General features: G+C 41.4%; 1 protein-coding gene across 4 annotated transcripts in view; it reads left to right on the forward strand.

Annotated features, from left to right (window-relative positions):
* ttll5 (tubulin tyrosine ligase-like family, member 5) overlaps positions 1-13129 on the forward strand; it is a 94511-nt gene that overhangs the window by 78254 nt on the left and 3128 nt on the right. The window lies entirely within an intron of this gene.

A 13129-nucleotide genomic window follows, 5' to 3' on the forward strand; every position in this document is an offset into this window, starting at 1 on the left:
ACCACTATAGAAATGGGTTTTATACCCTTCCCAAGACAGTAATGCCTCATCACAATTCTACCTCGGAGATCTACGGACAGTTCCTTGGACTTCATGGTATTATTTCTGCTCTGACATGCACTGTCAACTGTGGGACCTTATAGACAGATATGTTTCTTTCTAAATAATGTCCAAACAATTGAATTGGCCATAGGTGGACTCCATCTATTTGTAGTGACATCTCAAGAATGATCAAAGGAAATTGAATGCACCTGAGATCAATTTGGAGTGTCATAGCAAAGGGGTGTGAATACTTTCAGTGCCTTCAGAAAGTATTAACACCCTTTTACTTTCTCCACATTTTGTTGTGTTACAGCCCGAATAAAAATGTTAATTAAATTGACATTTTGTGTCACTGGCTTGCCCACAATACCCCATAATGTCAAAGTCGAATTATGTTTCTTTTTTATTTTTACAAATTAATTAAACATGAAAGCACAAGTGTCTTGGGTCAATAAATATTCAAACCCTTAATTATGGCAAGCCTAAATAGGTTCAGGAGTAAAAATGTGCTTAACAAGTCACAGAATAGATTTTATGGCGGTCGTTCTGTGTAAGTCTCTAAGAGCTTTGCACACCTGGATTATACAATATTTGCACATTTTATTATTTTTTTAATTATTCAAGCTCTGTCAAGTTGGTTGTTGATCATTGCGAGACAGACATTTTTAAACTCTTATCATAGATTTTCAAGCAGCTTTTAAGTCAAAACTGTAGCTAGGCCTCTCAGGAATATACAATGTTGTCTTGGTAAGCAACCCCAGTGTATATTTGGTGTTTTAGGTTATTGTCCTGCCAAAAAGTGAATTTGTCTCTCAGTGTCTGTTGAATGCAGACTGAACCAGATTTTCCTCTATGATTTTGCGCATGCTTAGCTCTATTCCATTTCTTTATATCCAAAAATGTTCCCTTGCCCAGGACAACCATATCATTAAAATGATGCAGCCACCACCATGCTTGAAAATATGAAGTGGTACTCAGTGACGTTTTGGATTTGCCTCAAACATAATGCTTTGTATTCAGGACGTGAAGTTAATTTTTTTGCCACATTTTTAGCAGTTTTACTTTAGTGCCTCATTGCAAACAGGATGCATGTTGTGGAATATTTTTATTCGGTACAGGCTTCCTTCTTTTCAATCGATCATTACTCTGTAACGGTTTTAGTCACCATTGGCTTCATGGTCGCAAATCTGAGCGGTTTCTTTCCTCTACGGCAACGGAGTTGATGGCTGACGTTTTACGTGTTCGTAACCGATTGTGTTTTTATGTTTTTTTTTGTTAAACTTATTTTTTTAACTTATTTTGTACATAATGTTGCTGCTACTGTCTCTTATGACCGAAAATAACTATATTCCGCCATAAGCAAACAGGAAAACGTTCATCCAGAGGCGGCGATCCTAGTGGCCGTGGACTTTAGTGCAGGGAAACTTAAATCTGTTTTACCAAATTTCTATTAGCATGTTAAATGTGCAACCAGAAGGGGAAAAAAACTCTAAGCTCTCCCTCGCCCTCCATTTGGCAAATCTGATCATAATTCTATCCTCCTGATTCCTGCTTAGAAGCAAAAATTAAAGCAGGAAGCACCAGAGACTCGGTCAATCAAAAAAAAAAAAGAAGTGCTCATCTGTCTCATCTGAAAGCTACAGGACTGTTTTGCTAGCACACCCTGGAATATGTTCCGGGATTCTTCCACATCAGTCACTGGCTTCATCATGTCGTGTCTTAAGAAATCCTTTCTCCGTAATTAATATTACCTGATTGCGCTAATCATGTAAATGTAATTAACTATAAAGTCGGGGCACCACAAAATAATATTTATAGAGCTGTTATCCTCCCAGTCGCGGCCGGTTACGACAGAGCCTGGGCGCGAACCCAGGGACTCTGATGGCACAGCTGGCGCTGCAGTACAGCGCCCTTAACCACTGCGCCACCCGGGAGGCCTGGTGGTTCACTCTGGTGGTGAATGGGAAACATTGTAGTAGGATACTACTGTAGTAGGATACTGACAGATACTACTGTCTGTCCTTTCCTAGCCCACGTTTTTAGCTGCTGTTGCTAACTCAACGGCTAGGATGTCTCACTTCTTTAGTGAATAAGAGTTCAAAGTTCATACCATTCACAACCAAATCTCACGCTGAGGTTGGCTTAGTTCCGTAGTTGACATGTTAGTCCTTTTTAACGTATGGACCGTCGTCCTCACGTCCTCGGAACAGGAGGTTACATTTTCGTCAAGGCCTTATATAGTGGAGGGAGAAGGGTGTGTTTCACAGTCTACAGCCCATGTCCCTTCACAGGGGCGGGCCACTGATTGAGCAGAGCCCTAACCTTATGAAAACCCAAATCTCTCATTTGGAAGCTAAAATTACGTTTCATCTCTTCACCAATAATTTTATATTTAAACATTTAAATTGCACAACAATTCCATGTGAATCTGATAACTATAATGTGTAGACTTTCCACTGTACTGTTTATGTCATCCTATCATTGATGAGAATGTCTCAGATGACAACCGAACTGACATCATATTCATTAAGTACCACCGCATATGTTCAACTGGTCGGATTACCAAAATATGATTAATTTCTCCCCACCTTCTGATGTTCCCAGAATCTCTGTTAACCAAGGGATTTTCAATAGTCACATCAGTAGGATAGAGAGAGGGGAAACAGGGGGGGAGAGGTATTTATGACTGTCATAAACCTAACCCCAGGCCAGCATCATGACAATCAATAAATGCATTGATGACGTCACCCCCACAGTGACTGTGCATACATACCCCAACCAATAGATTACAGGCAACACCGCACTAAAGGGTAGAGCTGCCGCTTTCAAGGAGCAGGACTCTAACCCGGAAGCTTATAAGAAATCCCACTGTACTCTCAGACGAACAATCAAACAGGCAAAGTGTCAATACAGGACTAAGATCGAATTGTACTACACCGGCTCCGACGCTCGTCAGATGTGGCAGGGCTTGCAAACCATTAGACTACAAAGGGAAGCACAGCTGAGAGCTGCCCAGTGACACGAGCCTACAAGACGAGCTAAACCATGTCAATGCTCACTTCGAGGAAAATAACACTGAAACATGCATGAGCTCACCAGCTGTTCTGGAAGACTGTGTGATCACGCTCTCCGCAGCCGATGTGAGTAAGACCTTTAACTTCTTTGGAATAGGGGGCAGCATTTTCACTTTTGGATGAAAAGCGTGCCCAGAGTAAACTGCCTCCTACTCAGTCCCAGATGCTAATATATGCATATTATTATTAGTATTGGATAGAAAACACTCTGAAGTTTCTAAAACTGTTTGAATGTTGTCTGTGTATAACAGAATTCATATGGCAGATAAAAACCTGAGAAAAAATCCAAACAGGAGGTGGGAAATCTGAGGTTTGTAGTTTTTGAACTCAGCCCCTATCGAATACACAGTGGGATATGGGTATAGATGTCAACCATCTTTAGAATGTTGTTTCAGGCTTCTACTGTGAAGGGGGGCCGGATGAGAGGGGATTGAGTCAGAGGTCTGTCAGCAGCCTCGATCTCAGTCACGTGCATTTACATGAGAGGTAGCTCTCGTTCCATTGCTTTTCTACAGACAATGGAATTCTCCGGTTGGAATATTATTGAACATATTGTAATATAACTTTTCATCCGACGTTCGGCTGGACCTGAACACGCGTTTGAATTTGTTTACCAAATGCCCTAACAAAATAAGCTATTTGGACATAAATTATGAACTTCATCGAACAAATAATTTTATTGTGGAACTGGGATTCCTGGGAGTGCATTCTGATGAAGATCATCAAAGGTAAGTGAATATTTATAATGCTATTTCTGACTAATGTTGATGACACAATATGGCTGATATCTTTTTGGCTGCTTTGTTGTCTGAACGCTGTACTCAGATTATTCCATGGTTTGCTTTTTCTGTAAAGTTTTGAAATCTGACACAGCGGTTGCATTAAGGAGAAGTGTATCTAAAGTTCCATGCATAACACTTGAATTTTCATCAACATTTATAATGAGTATTTCTGTGAATTGATGTGGCTCTCTGCAAAATCACTGCATGTTTTGGAACTACTGAATGTAATGCGCCAATGTAAAATGAGATTTTTGGATGTAAATATGCACTTTATCGAACAAAACATACATGTATTGTGTAACATGAAGTTCTATGAGTGTCATCTGGTGAAGATCATCAAAGGTTAGTGATTAATTTTATCTCTATTTGCGCTTTTTGTGACTCCTTCCTTTGGCTGGAAAAATGGCTGGGTTTTTCTGTGACTTGGTGGTGACCTAACATAGGTCACGGGGTTCCGCTTGACAGGTTAAACAGGTCAACATTCACATGGTCGCAGGGCCAGACGGATTACCAAGACAGTGGCAAGCGTCTTCACTGACATTTTCAATCGCTCCCTGTCCGAGTCTGTAATCCCAACATGTTTTAAGCAGACCACCATAGTGCCTGTGCCCAAGAACACGAAGGTAACCTGCCTAAATGACTACCGACCCATATCACTCACGTCTGTAGCCATGAAGTGCTGTGAAAGGCTGGTCATGGCTCACATAAACACCATTATCCCAGAAACCCTAGACCCACTCCAATTTGCATACCGCGCCAACAGATCCACAGATGATGCAATCCCTATTGCACTCCACACTGCCCTTTCCCACCTGGACAAAAGGATGACCTATGTGAGAATGCTATTCATTGACTACAGCTCAGCATTCAACACCATAATGCCCTCAAAGCTCATCACTAAGTTAAGGACTCTGGGACTAAACACCTTCCTCTGCACCTGGATCTTGGACTTCCTGACGGTCCGCCCCCAGGTGGTACGGGTAGGTAACAACACATCTGACATGCTGATCCTCAACACAGGGGCCCCTCAGGGGTGTGTGCTCAGTCCCCTCCTGTACTCCCTGTTCACTCATGACTGCACGGCCAGGCACGACTCGACCACCATCATTAAATTTGCCGATGATACAACAGTGGTAGGCCTGATCACCGACAACGACGAGACAGCCTATAAGGAGGAGGTCAGAGACCTGGCCTTGTGGTGCCAGGACAACAACCTCTCCACATGATCAAGATAAAGGAGATGATTGTGGACTACAGGAAAGTGGTGTCAGGCGGTGTCAGAGGAAGACCGTAAAATTGTCAGATTCCAGCCACCCTAGTCAGACTATTCTCTGCTGCCGCACGGCAAGCGGTACCGGAGCTCCAAGTCTAGGTCCAAGAGGCTTCTTAACAGCTTCTACCTCCACAAGGAATGAGGAAGAGCTCGGTTTTGTTTGGAAAGTTTGTTGTTTAAAAGTATATTGGAATGTTCTTGGTTGCTACCTAGCTTCTTATGTTGGATCCCGCGACGTAGTTGGCATCAGTTGCTGGGACTGCTTGTATCTTTCCAGTGATCCTGCCGACCAAGGACCGGTCTGAGGAGCTATTTGGCATCGCAGCTAGCCTAGCTGCTAGCTAGCTGGACATCAAGCTAGCGAGTCAAGTGTTATTGAAGTGTTGTGGTTGCAGGTTCACTTGGCACATCGAAACCTTTTCTTTTGGGGTATTGCTATAGGCCACCATGTGCCAACAGTCTGTATCTAAATAATATGTGTGAAATGCTTGATAGTGTATGTGATGTAAACAGAGGTCTACTTTCTTGGGGACCTGAATATTGACTGGTTTTCATCAAGCTGTCCGCTCAAGAGGAAGCTTCTTACTGTTACCAGTGCCTGGTTCAGGTTATTAATCAACCTACCAGGGTGTTTACAAACAATACAGGAACAAGATCATTCACATATATCAATCACATCTTTACTAATGCTGTCAAACTTTGTTCTAAAGCTATATCTGTATCCATTGGATGCAGTGATCACAATATAGTGGCTATATCCAGGAAAGCCAAAGTTCCAACAGCTGGGCCTAAAATAGTGTATAAGAGATCATACAAAAGATTTTGCTGTGACTCTTATGTGGATGATGTTAAAAATATTTGTTGGTCTGATGTGATTAAGGAGGAGCATCCAGATGCTGCGCTTGATGAATTTATGAAATTGCTTCTTCCAATTATTGATAAACCTATACCTGTTAAGAAACTGACTGTTAGAACTGTTAAAGCTCTACTCTATCTTTCATTGAATCAGATGGCTTATTCATCATCATCTAATGTTTCCAATTATTTTAATGATTATTTCATTGGCAAAGTGGGCAAACAATTATATTCATGCATGAAAAAACAAATAATGAAAGAAAATCAGTGCATTTTTTTTTTACAGTTAGTGTGGGAGAGGTGGGGACCATCCTATCTGTCATATTTTTTATCTCAGCCTAGAGGAAAGTCTTTGTCCTCAGGCCTGGAGGGAAACCAAAGTAATTCCGCTACCCAAGAGTGGTAAAGCGGCCTTTACTGGTTCTAACAGCAGACCTATAAGCTTGCTGCCGGCTCTTAGCAAACTGTTGGAATTGTTTTAATGTTTTAACCAAATACATTGCTATTTTTCTGTAAACAAATTAACAAAAGACTTCCAGCATGTTTATTGAGAAGAGCACTCAACATGTACTGCACTGACACAAATGACTGATGACTGGTTGAAAGAAATTGATAATAAGAAGATTGTGGGAGCTGTACTGTTAGATTTCAGTGCAGCTGTTGATATTATTGACCATAACCTGTTGTTGAAAAAATGCGAGTGCAATGGCTTTTCAACCTCTGCCAAATCATGGATTCAGAGCTATCTATCTAATAGAACTCAAAATGGTTTTCTTTAATGGAAGCGTCTCTAATGTCAAACATGTAAAGTGTGGTGTACCGCAGGGCACCTCTCTAGGTCCTCTACTCTTTTCTATTTTTACCAATGACCTGCCACTGGCATTAAACAAAGCATGTGTGTCCATGTATGCTGATGATTCAACCATATACGCATCAGCAACCACAGCTAATTAAGTCACTGAAACCCTTAACAAAGAGTTGCAGTCTGTTTTGGAATGGGTGGCCAGTAATAAACTGGTCCTGAACATCTCTAAAACTAAGAGCATTGTATTTGGTACAAATCATTCCTTAAGTGCTCGACCTCAGCTGAATCTGGTAATGAATGGTGTGGCGGTTGAACAAGTTGAGGAGACTAAATTACTTGGCGTTACCTTAGATTCTAAACTGTCATGGTCAAAACATATAGATTTAATGGTTGCAAAGATGGCTAGAGGTCTAGCCTAAATAAAGAGATGCTCTTGCTTTTTTTGACAGCTGGCCCAGGACAGAGCGGCACGTTTTGCTCTTAATTGTAATCGGAAGGCTGATATAAATACTATGCATGCCAGTCTCTCTTGGCTAAGAGTTGAGGAGAGACTGACTCCATCACTTCTTCTTTTTATAAGATACATTGTGTTAAATCCCAAATTGTTTGCATAGTCAACTTACACACAGCCATGAAACAAACACTAATGCCACCAGGGTTCATTTCATAGTCCCCAAATCCAGAACAAATTCAAGGAAATGTGCAGTATTATATAGAGCCCTTATTGCATGGAACTTCCTTCCATGTCATATTGCTCAAATAAACTGCAAACCTGGTTTCAAAAAACAGATAAAGCAACATCTCACTGGACAACACCTCTCCCCTATTTGACCTAGATAGTTTGTGTGTATGCATTGATATGTAGGCTATGTATGCCTTTTTAAAAATGTATGTAGTTATGTCCTTGAGCTGTTCTTGTCTAATAATGTTCTGTATTATGTCTTATGTTTTGTATGGACCCCAGGAAGAGTAGCTGCTGTTTTTGGGATCCTAATAAAATACCAAGCCATAAAACCCCTGAACATCTAATCAAATGGCTACCCAGGCTATTTGCATTGCCCCCCACCCCTATTTTACGCCGCTGCTACTCCGTTATTAACTATGCATAGTCACTTTAATAACTCTACTGACATGTACATATTACCTCAATTACCTGGACTATGTGGGGCCGCCGCACATTGACTCTGTACCGGTACACCCTGTATATAGATTCGCTATTGTTATTTTACTGCTGCTCTTTAACTACTTGTAACTTATTTCTTATTCATATTTTTTATACTGCATTGTTGGTTAGTGGCTTGTAATTATGCATTGCATTGCACCTGTTGTATTCAGCGCATGTGACTAATAACATTTGATTTTAGTTAGGAAGGACAGCTTTCTTTTTTTTTTTTTTACCCATCTACCAATAGGTTCCCTTCTTTACGAGGCATTGGAAATCATATTAAACACTATTGCACACAGTGAGTCCACACAACCTATTTTGTGACTTGTTAATCAAATTTCTACTCCTGAACTTATTTATGCTTGCCATAACAAAAGGGTTGAATACTTATTTACTCAATACATTTCATATTTTTCATTTGTAAACACATAATTGCACTTTGCCATAAAGGGGTATTGTGTGTATGCCAGTGACACACAATCTAAATGTAATCCATGTTAAATTCAGGCTGTAACACAACAAAATGTGGAAAAGGTCAAGGGGTGTGAATATTTTCTGCAGGCAGTATATACACTGCATTCAGGAAAGTGTTCAGACCCATTGTAAGGCTCCGGGTGTCGTGGGTGTGGAGTCAAATGCAGGAGACAGAGAGTTCAATGCTGTGCGTCTTTTAATAGCACCAACGCACCACAGGGTGCTCACAAAAGTTACGTTCCCAAACACAGGGAATCAAAAATGTACAATGGAAAAAATCACGACCAGGCACTAACACGTACCTCTTACAACAGAGCCGAAGGTTACATTGAAATAATCCAGCACAACAACCAGGCGGGCCGGCTGTCTAATAAAGACAAATTAATTAAACATAAACAGGTGCTACCACTAAACATACAAGGAGGGGGAGGAAAGACAATCAGTGGCAGCTAATAGGCCGGTGACGACGACCGCCGAGCGCCACCCGCCCGGGAAGGGGAAACACCCTCGGTCGGACTCGTGACACCCATTTGACTTTTGACACATTTTGTTACGTTACAGCCTTACTCTAAAATTGAGGATTTTTATTTATTTAATATGTCTACACACAATACCCCATAATGAGAAAGAAAATGTGCAATTCTTTGCAAATTAAACAAGCACCTTATTTACATAAGTATAAAGACCCTTTGCTATTAGACTTAAAATTGAGCTCAGGTGCATCAGGTTTCCATTGATCATCCTTGAGATGTTTCTACAACTTGGAGTCCACCTGTGGAAAATGAAAATGATTGGACATGATTTGGAAAGGCCCACACCCATCTGTATAAGATCCCACAGTTGACAGTGCATTTCAGAGCAAAAACCAAGCCATGAGGCTGATGGAATTGTACCTAGAGCTCCGAGACAGGATTGTGTTGAGGCACAGAACTTGTGAAGGGTACCAAAACATTTTTGCAGCATTGAAGGTCCCCAAGAACAGTCACCTCCATCATTCCACCAATCAGGCCTTTATGGTAGACTGGCCAGACGGAAGCCACTCTTTAGTAAAAAGGCACATGACAACCCACTTGGAGTTTGCCAAAAGGCACCTAAAGGAGACTCAGATCATGAGAAACAAGATTCTCTGGTCTGATGAAATTAAGATGGTACTCTTTGGCCTGAATGCTAAGCGTCACATCTGGACGAAACGTAGAACAATTCCTAAGGTGAAGCATGGTGGTGGCAGCATCATGCTGTGGGGATGTTTTTCAGCGGCAGGGACTGGGAGACTGGTTGGGTGAATTTTGGCCCATTCCTCCTGACAGAGCTGGTGTAACTGAGTCAAGTTTGTAGGCCTCCTTGCTCGCACACGATTTTTCAGTTCTGCCCACGAATTTTTGATAGGCTTGAGGTCAGGGCTTTGTGATGGCCACTCCAATACCTTGACTTTGTTGTCCTTAAGCCATTTTGACACAACTTTGGAAGTATGCTTGGGGTCATTGTCCATTTGGAAGACCCATTTGTGACCAAGCTTTAACTTCCTGACTGATGTCTTGAGATGTTGCTTTAATATATCCACATCATTTTCCTTCCTCATGCTGCCATCCATTTTGTGAAGTGCTTCAGTCCCTCCTGCAGCAAAGCATCCCCACAGCATGATGCTGCCACCCCCTTGCTTCACGGTTGGGATGGTGTTCTTTGGCTTGCAAGTCTCCCCCTTTTTCCTCCAAACATAACAATGGTCATTTTGGCCAACAGTTCTATTTTTTGTTTCATCAGACCAGAGGACATTTCTCAAAAAAGTATGATCTTTGTCCCTATGTGCAGTTGCAAACCGTAGTCTGGCTTTTTTTATGGTGGTTTTGGAGCAGTGGCTTCTTCCTTGCTGAGCGGCCTTTCAGGTTGTCAATATAGGACTCGTTTTACTTGGACATAAATACTTTTGTACCTGTTTTCTCCAGCATCTTCACAAGGTCCTTTGCTGCTGTTCTGGGATTGATTTGCACTTTTCGCACAAAATACGTTCATCTCTAGGAGACGGAACACGTCTCCTTCCTGAGCGGTATGGCGGCTGCATGGTCCCATGGCGTTTATGCTTGCGTACTATTGTTCAGAAAGATGAACGTGGTACCTTCAGGCATTTGTAAATTGCTCCCAAGGATGAACCAGACTTGTGGAGTTCTACAATTGTTTTTCTGAGGTCTTGGCTGATTTATTTTGATTTTCCCATGATGTCAAGCAAAGAGGCACTGAGTTTGAAGGTAGGCCTTGAAATACATCCACGGGTACACCTCCAATTGACATAAATGATGTCAATTAGCCTATTAGAAGCTTGTAAAGCCATGACATCATTTTCTGGAATTTTCCAAGCTGTTTAAAGGCACAGTCAACTTAGTGTATGTAAACTTCTGACCCACAGACATTGTGATACAGTGAAATAATTTGTCTGCAAACAATTGTTGGAAAAATTCCTTGTCATGCACAAAGTAGATGTCCTAACCGACTTGCCAAAACTATAGTTTAACAAGAAATTTGTTGAGTGGTTGACTTCAATTGAATATACAGTGCCTTGCGAAAGTATTCGGCCCCCTTGAACTTTGCGACCTTTTGCCACATTTCAGGCTTCAAACATAAAGATATAAAACTGTATTTTTTTGTGAAGAATCAACAACAAGTGGGACACAATCATGTAGTGGAACGACATTTATTGGATATTTCAAACTTTTTTAACAAATCAAAAACTGAAAAATTGGGCGTGCAAAATTATTCAGCCCCCTTAAGTTAATACCCTGTAGCGCCACCTTTTGCTGCGATTACAGCTGTAAGTCGCTTGGGGTATGTCTCTATCAGTTTTGCACATCGAGAGACTGACATTTTTTCCCATTCCTCCTTGCAAAACAGCTCGAGCTCAGTGAGGTTGGATGGAGAGCATTTGTGAACAGCAGTTTTCAGTTCTTTCCACAGATTCTCGATTGGATTCAGGTCTGGACTTTGACTTGGCCATTCTAACACCTGGATATGTTTATTTTTGAACCATTCCATTGTAGATTTTGCTTTATGTTTTGGATCATTGTTCATGTTGGAAGACAAATCTCCGTCCCAGTCTCAGGTCTTTTGCAGACTCCATCAGGTTTTCTTCCAGAATGGTCCTGTATTTGGCTCCATCCATCTTCCCATCAATTTTAACCATCTTCCCCGTCCCTGCTGAAGAAAAGCAGGCCCAAACCATGGTGCTGCCACCACCATGTTTGACAGTGAGGATGGTGTGTTCAGGTTGATGAGCTGTATTGCTTTTACGCCAAACATAACGTTTTGCATTGTTGCCAAAAAGTTCCATTTTGGTTTCATCTGACCAGAGCACCTTCTTCCACATGTTTGGTGTGTCTCCCAGGTGGCTTGTGGCAAACTTTAAACAACACTTTTTATGGATATCTTTAAGAAATGGCTTTCGTCTTGCCACTCTTCCATGAAGGCCAGATTTGTGCAATATACGACTGATTGTTGTCCTATGGACAGAGTCTCCCACCTCAGCTGTAGATCTCTGCAGTTCATCCAGAGTGATCATGGGCCTCTTGGCTGCATCTCTGATCAGTCTTCTCCTTGTATGAGCTGAAAGTTTAGAGGGACGACCAGGTCTTGGTAGATTTGCAGTGGTATGATACTCCTTCCATTTCAATATTATCGCTTGCACAGTGCTCCTTGGGATGTTTAAAGCTTGGGAAATCTTTTTGTATCCAAATCCGGCTTTAAACTTCTTCACAACAGTATCTCGGACCTGCCTGGTGTGTTCCTTGTTCTTCATGATGCTCTCTGCGCTTTTAACGGACCTCTGAGACTATCACAGTGCAGGTGCATTTATACAGAGACTTGATTACACACAGGTGGATTGTATTTATCATCATTAGTCATTTAGGTCAACATTGGATCATTCAGAGATCCTCACTGAACTTCTGGAGAGAGTTTGCTGCACTGAAAGTAAAGGGGCTGAATAATTTTGCACGCCCAATTTTTCAGTTTTTGATTTGTTAAAAAAGTTTGAAATATCCAATAAATGTCGTTCCACTTCATGATTGTGTCCCACTTGTTGTTGATTCTTCACAAAAAAATACAGTTTTATATCTTTATGTTTGAAGCCTGAAATGTGGCAAAAGGTCGCAAAGTTCAAGGGGGCCGAATACATTCGCAAGGCACTGTATATATATATATATATTTGCTTGCAAAAGAAAAACACGTTTTTTGTTTGTCATTATGGAATATTGTGTGTAGGTTGATCAGGGGGGGGGGGGGGGGGGGGGCAAACAATATAATACATTTTAGAATAAGACTGTAATGTAACAAAATGTGGAAAAAATGTGGAAAAGTAAAAGGGTCTGTATATTTTCAGGATACTCTGTATATAGTTCAATATCTTTTCTGCATTCTTTCTATCTGGTTTTGGTCATTTAAAGTTGAGACTGTTTTTCCAATTGGAAGCTGGGGATGATTAATCCATGATGGTATGCGGGTCAGATTGGAAATTTAGCCAGGATACCAGGGTTAGCACCCCTACGATAAGTGCCATGGGATCTTTAGTGACCACAGAGTCAGGACACCCGTTTAACATCCCATCCAAAAGACAGCACCCTGCACAGGGCAATGACCCCAATCACTGCCCTGGGGCATTGGGATATTTGTTTT

This window comes from Oncorhynchus mykiss, chromosome 19 (assembly GCF_013265735.2).
Source record: "Oncorhynchus mykiss isolate Arlee chromosome 19, USDA_OmykA_1.1, whole genome shotgun sequence".
Classification (NCBI taxonomy): Eukaryota; Metazoa; Chordata; class Actinopteri; order Salmoniformes; family Salmonidae; genus Oncorhynchus; species Oncorhynchus mykiss.